Here is a 7,179-nt window from a genome sequence, read left to right as displayed (position 1 = left end):
AGCATCTTTGCTGGCACTTTCCCTAACATTGTCGAGCACTTACTGTGTGTGGGTCTCTAGGCTAAATGCTTGATCTGCACTATCTCCTTTATCTTCACAACAACCCTAGGAGATGCCTCCTGCACTCCCCTGGTGACAGGGGAGGCAGGATTTCAACTCCAGGCCCATGGTGCTGTATTACTTCCCTTAATAAAGAATCTGGAATGTGAGGTACAGGGAAATCCTGCTCTTTGTAAGCCTGAATACGTGTGCTGTAGAGGAACCAGAAGAATCCTGAGGTTGGAGTCTCTCCTAGCCACTGGAGGGCAACAGGGTGATGCAGAAGAACCCCTGAGGCCCCTGCATTTCCCTTGCAACTCTTCCATTCTCTGGGAAAACTGCCAGTGGGGATACCGTGTCAGAAATGACAGGAGGGTTCCAGCCATGGTCGGAGCAAGTAACCCTTAGCTGTTGCCACTTGCTGCAGGAGATACCGCCGTGCCTCCCCCGGTTGCTGTGGCTGGTTGCTCCAGGGGGCTCTGCCTCATGCCTCTGATAGGGCCCTGAGTAATTCCAGAATGCCACTTTGGCGAATGGACTCCACCTGGTTGCTGTTGCCGCCCTTACCTTGGTCTCCGTGATGACTCAGCGGGTCCGTGGTATTGCCCTCACTCACATGACTGCCGTGGTTTGCCCAAAAGGCTTCTCATAACCTGGATTAGCACCCGAAAGAGCCTCTGTTAGCACCTGTTTGCAGAACTTTCCATTCCGCACCCACTCCTTACCATCTGCCTCCTCCTCCCCCCAGACCATTTCGAAGAAACTTGGAAATTCAAACAAACTTTGTATAAAGCTGTGAACTTGGTATCCCTGTCCAAGTCCCCCTCGTCTGTCTTTCTCTTGTGGTTGCCCTTCTGACCATTAAACCAGATTCACAAGATTACAGAGATGCGTGAACTGCAACGTGTATTATTTAAAATTGTTGGGTTGCAAGCAAAGGAACTAAGCCTGGCTTACTTAACACCATAAAAACTCTATAGAGAGGGACTCACTGGAGAGAGAGGGAAAAGGAGTAGGAAGGGAGAAGGAGGGAGAAAATTCCAGCCATTCCTGTTCTGTTGTTCTACTGGATATTTGGTTTTCAGGAAGGAGACCAATCCAGCTTAACCCACGTGCCCTTGGTAGGACACCTTTGTTGACCATCCACCAAGACCACATGCTGTGGGAAATACGACATACCCTAAAGGAGTCCTTAGACGAAGGGGAAGTGACTGCCACCCAGGCACAGATAACAAATGTCCACCAAAGGCAAGGGTATGATATACCTTGATCTCTTTCTAAAGCATCTCTAGACATTACTGTGAAAACTTTTAGTTTCTTTGTAGCTTAGGGTTCAGCTTTGCGGGTATTAAAAAAAGAAACGATTTTCTCTAAAAATAAAAGTTGCCAATGAATTATGGCTTTAACTCAAAATTTACTATTTGAGTATTTCAAGCTTGCTGGTGCAACCATACAGTGGCATTTGTGAGCATAACCGAACAGGGACGTGTAAGAACTTGTGTGCTCCGGGGCCGCACGCAGAGGTTTTTTTGTATCCTGTTAGTTTAGACAGCTTTAAGATGTTTAGACAGACATGCTTAAAGTTGAACCTCTCCATCTCTCATGAATGCCCACGCACAGGCTCACTGTTTGCATTAGTAATTTTGCCTTGGGCAAGTATGGCCTTATGCTAAAAAAAAAAAAAAATCTATTAGGGGACAGCCCTTTCTGGAGTCTCTCCCAGGATCTTGGACATGGGCCTCCCCATCTCTGTCATCATGAGGTCCCCTATGTCCCCAAGTTAGTTATACAAAGGTCTTTTTAACAGTTGGTTTGTTGGGCTTTCTTCCTCTGAGAAGCCAGGCACCGTGAGGTCTCGTACACAGTCTGCAGTCCGCCGGCTCCTCTGAGAGGGCTGTGGAAACTCGTTCTGACACAGTTCAGTAGAAAATGGAATTCAGCATGAATTCTGAATTCTCCTAAGAAGTCTCATTAGCAAGATGTCAAAAGCATCTTACTCTAAGGTACTTTTACCGTCAGGCATGGGCTTTGAGGACAGCCTTCTTTTTTTTTTTTTTTTAATTTTATTTATTTATTTATTTCACAGAGAGAGAGACAGCGAGAGAGGGAACACAAGCAGGGGGAGTGGGAGAGGGAGAAGCAGGCTTCCCGCGGAGCTGGGAGCCCGACGCGGGGCTTGATCCCAGGACCCTGGGACCATGACCTGAGCCGAAGGCAGACGCTTAACGACTGAGCCACCCAGGCGCCCCTGAGGACAGCCTTCTTGTGAGGCTCCAGATTCCTCTGCGGACCTTTTTACAGTCTGGCCCTGTCTTCTGCTCTCGTCTCCAACCCGTTAGCTTCACACCATCCTTTCCCCTCCCTTCACACACACTGTATTTCTGCCCCTCCACAGAACATACCGACCTCTGGCGTTTTTGTGTATCCTCAGGCCTCTGAGTTTTTGTATATGCTGTTTTATTCTTATAATGCCCATCCATCTACTTTCCCACCACGTGCATACCTTCTCTTCCCACCTCTTCGCCCACCCACAGCCACCATCGCCGTGCCATCACCCACCTGCACCCAGGGGACTGCCTGCTCCTTCCCTCTGTGTCTCGGTGGCAGTCTGAATCTACCTCTACTCTGGCATTCCTTTGTTCATAATCGTGCTTTTGGGTTGTCTCCTCCACTGGACAATGAGCCCGGACTTGTAGCACGTGTTTAGTCCATCTGAATGATCATACTGGGAAAGTAGTTTAGGCAAAACACAGTCAACATAAATTTGTAGAGGTCACAAAAGATCCAAAGTAATTGTCAGAACCTAAAGCTACTTACAATAGGATTTGAACTGAGAAGATGTCTTGACTCTGAAGAGTTTGATATTTCCTGTATTCTTTTTTCTTTTGGTAATAAGCAGTAGTATTTATTAAGAGCTCTTTTGCAGGAGTTGTGGTTGTAGGCTGAGAAACTGAAGGAAGTAAGTCCCAGGTGCTATAAAACTCATGTCCACGATGGCTAAAATTACAATGTACTATTAAAGGAAACGAAAAATGTATTGTGCTTCCCACTTCGCTGCTGGAGCTAACCCTTCACTTTGTGGTTTAAGAATCTCCTTTGTGGAAGAAAAGAGTGCCCCTAAAAACTTGTTAGAGATAGCCCATTTGGGTGAAAATGCAGATGGCTTTTATCTTAGACTTAACTCTTGAAAACTGCTTCTTGAAGTTTTTTGGAAAACCATAACTTCAGCTGGCAAAATGTTAGTACCCTAAAAGAAGAAGAGGATGAGGGAGTTTTGGATTTAGTACAGCACAAAGGAATTCAGAGTCCTGTTTATCTCTGATTCTGACATTTCTACATATAACCTACATGTCATCCTCATTTTAAAATGTAATCACTTTAAAAGCACTAAACCATCCCATTTAAAAAAATCACAGAATGATTATATTTGCAAAGTGAAAAAGCATTCATACTTTATTCAAAGGCAGATTTTCATATAGATATTACCAAGATGTCAGCTGGCATGTCTCTGTCCCTCATTAAGTTAGATAATATCAGCTCAACACGCTCCCTCCTTCAGGTCGCTGTTTCACAGTCTTTGAGAGTCCAGAGATTTCCTTAGGATTCTTAAAAGTTCCATAGAGTTTATTTCCTCTTGACCCACTCTAAGTCAATCTGATATAACCCTAAGTCAACTAGGATCAGACTCTTTCATGGGTTTCCATTGTGGTGCGAAAATTTCCATTTCTAACAAGTTTATCAGGAGTAACAGAAGATTTTGTGATCTATCATCTAATCCTATTGGCTCTGCCCTCAGACTTTTAATTGTTCTCTCTCTTTTAGTTCTTTTCTCCCCAGACTTTATCCTTCAGGTCTTGGCTTCTACTTCAGGTGGGCTCATCAAGAAATCTTCTCAAAAAGATGGGGCTTGGGGCGCCTGGGTGGCTCAGTCATTAAGCGTCTGCCTTCGGCTCAGGTCATGATCCCAAGGTCCTGGGATCGAGCCCCACATTGGGCTCCCTGTTCGGCGGGAAGCCTGCTTCTCCCTCTGCCACTCCCCCTGCTTGTGTTCCCTCTCTCGCTGTGTCTCTCTCTGTAAAATAAATAAATAAAATCTTAAAAAAAAAAAGATTGGTCTTGCTTCTGTATTGCTCAGAAGAGGTTCTCGCCTTAGGCCTTGTGCTTTGGCAAGCCCATCCTGGTCCTTCTTCAGCTGTGCTCATCACCTGCATACACACCAAGGACAAGAAGTCATAGGGCCGGAGGATGTGTCCACAGGGAATCTGCATCCCTTCTTTTTTTTTTTTACAGTGTGCTTCAGGTACCTAGGATTCCCAAATTTCCTGCCAGAACTCCCTCTGGCTTGCTTCCAAAGGCCTGCACAGGGCTCTTTGGTTCACCTCTTCTGTCTTCTTGAGGGCTGACATTCTCATTCCCAGGACTGATGGGTGGTCAAGGGCCAGCTATTGTGGGCAGACTTGTGGACAGAACTGAGGGGTCCACGTGTGTGTGAGTGAGGCTGATGTGGGGTGGGACGGAGCCAGGGGTATGAGGAGAAGGAGAAGTGGACTATAGTCTCTAGGCCATGGACAGGGGCCAGACTGGATCTCCCTGAGCCTTCACATTTTGTTGAGAAACTCCAAGCTGAGAGTTCTTAATTCTAACCTGGACTCCCAGATCATCAACAAAGTACATTTATCAAGGTAGACATGTAAAGTATATTTTATTCAACAGTTAGTTTGATTTATAACTTTTAAATATTTAGATAGATGATGTGTGGCTTCCATTTGTACTCTTGCCCCAGGCTGGCCCACTGTACTTAAAATGTATTTTTCTTCTAGTTGTTCAGACTATAACAATTTTTTCCCATCTCATGATATGTGGGTTTGCTTAAAGGAGGTTACCCCGGATTTAAAAGCAAGATGGAGTATTTATAAATAACCACAGAATCTTGATGCTGCTAAGCTAATTGTGTTTCTAAACAACCCATTGATACCTTCACATATAAGATACATTAAAAATACGAAATATAATTATTAATATATATATCCTATTAAATGAATCAAGAGAGTTTACCAAATGAATACTTATATAAATTATAGGTTGTATAAATATGAGAAAACTTTTAATAGAGTACTGAGAAAAATAAGTTATATAATAGGGTGTAGAGTAAAATGGCACTTTTATTTTTAAAAATATTTATCATAAGAAAAAAATGGAAAGAAGACACACTAAAATGTTAAAGGTCTTTGGATTGAATTCCTACTTATTTTGTATTTAATATCTTTTGAACTCTTCTGTATGGATCATATATTACTTTTATAAAATAAAATTAAAATAATTATACAGGAGGAAAATACTCCAAAGCCAGGGTAGGAAAAGCCATTGTTGGGTTTCTTTTCCCTGTTGATTATGTAGCAATAACGTGATTATGTTTTGTGCTATGTTAGACTATGTGCCACACAAGGAAATTTTTTTTACAGGGCCAGATCTGTAGGGCCTGGGAGGTTTCTGCTGAATTTATACAGTGTATGTTTCATTTAATTTCAACTTTACAGAAGGTCAAAGGATCAAGTCAATACACATGGATGCAATCAAGGAGGCTTTTTCACTTTATCTGGACCTCCTGTGTTGAGATGTTTGCTGCCTTTTTTTTAAATATAAAGAAGTTAGTGGACTCAGAATTTCACATATCATTAAAGAGCATCAAAGTTTTGATCATATTTTATTTATTTAGTGGTCATTAAACAAAATGTCAGAAAACATACAGATTGGCATGCTTTTTTGTAGTTATTACACAGATTTTCCTGAAACTTTCTTTTTTTAAGATTTTATTTATTTATTTGACAGAGAGAGACACAGCAAGAGAGGGAACACAAGCAGAGGGAGTGGGAGAGGGAGAAGCAGGCTTCCTGCGGAGCAGGGAGCCCGATGTGGGACTCAATCACAGGACCCTGGGATCACAACCTGAGCCGAAGGCAGACGCTTAATGACTGAGCCACCCAGGCGCCCCCAGATTTTCCTGAAACTTGAACAAAGGTTATAAATATTGGATTTGCTGAGACAGTTCTATAGTTCACAGACTCACTAGCCTTTGCATGAGTGGTTATCATAAACAGATTGTTCATCAGTTTTCTGTTGTTCTTGTTAAGAGGATGAAATGCTTAGATTTTAAATTTCTTTACTAATTATATCTATCAACCCCTAATAGAGTTCATATGATTTTACAACTTGGTGACATCTTCAGCCATTACATTTTATTGGCTAAAGTATTTTCTACAACTTTGATTTTTTATGAACATAAAAGCTTTGGTTCTAAAAAATACCTGAAAAATTATCAAGCCAGATGCTCTCCTTATGACAGACCCTCAATCTGGCTGACACATGGGAGAGCCAATTAACTAGTTAATTAGTTATTTGATTTATTAAGGTTGATCATTAAAAAAAAAAATTTCTCAACTTCCTGAATATTGCAGTATTTAAAACTCTCAGTACTTTCTTTTGAAGCAATAAGCTCTTAGTGAATATATTTTATGTTCCTATTACTATGCAAGGCTGGAGGAGTTAGGAAAACTAGAAGCAAAAGGCGGCAGAATTTATAAGGAGAAATAGGGGTGATGGCATGTGTCATAGGCTGATCTTGGGTTTTGGCATCAGGCAGACCTAGGTTTGAGTTCTGATTCTGCTACTTATTGGCTTGATTGTGTGACTATGGGCATTTTTTTTTTTTTTTAGTTGTCCAAATCTTTACTGAAAAGCTTAATAAAAGCCACCTCCTAGCCTACGAGTGAACATAATGCATATGAGTATCTGGTACACGGTTGAGGGAAGCCAGGTAAGAGGAACACAGTGGAAAATGGCACAAAAGCAGTCAGGGGAGGGAAGGGAAGGAGGAAAGACATGGTAGTTGAAAATGGACATCAAATAATTCCCAGTGGGGTTTCAAAGGCTCTTTGTATTCTAAAGACCTTTATTTAAATAACCTTTAACTTTTCTGTTTTGGGATGACCAGTCCTTATTCTTTAGTGTTTCCTTGCAGTCTCCACTTTCAACCCCTAATCATCTTGGCTTTCTTCTGGAGTTTTATACTTCTCTCTCTGGGGGTGTGAACAGTACTCTGTGTGCCCATGGAGAGAGTGGAAATGAGAATGACATCACTCT

The sequence above is a fragment of the Leptonychotes weddellii genome, chromosome 4 (assembly GCF_054177405.1).
Source record: "Leptonychotes weddellii isolate Sample4059 chromosome 4, ASM5417740v2, whole genome shotgun sequence".
Classification (NCBI taxonomy): Eukaryota; Metazoa; Chordata; class Mammalia; order Carnivora; family Phocidae; genus Leptonychotes; species Leptonychotes weddellii.
Note: the sequence above shows the minus strand (reverse complement) of the source record.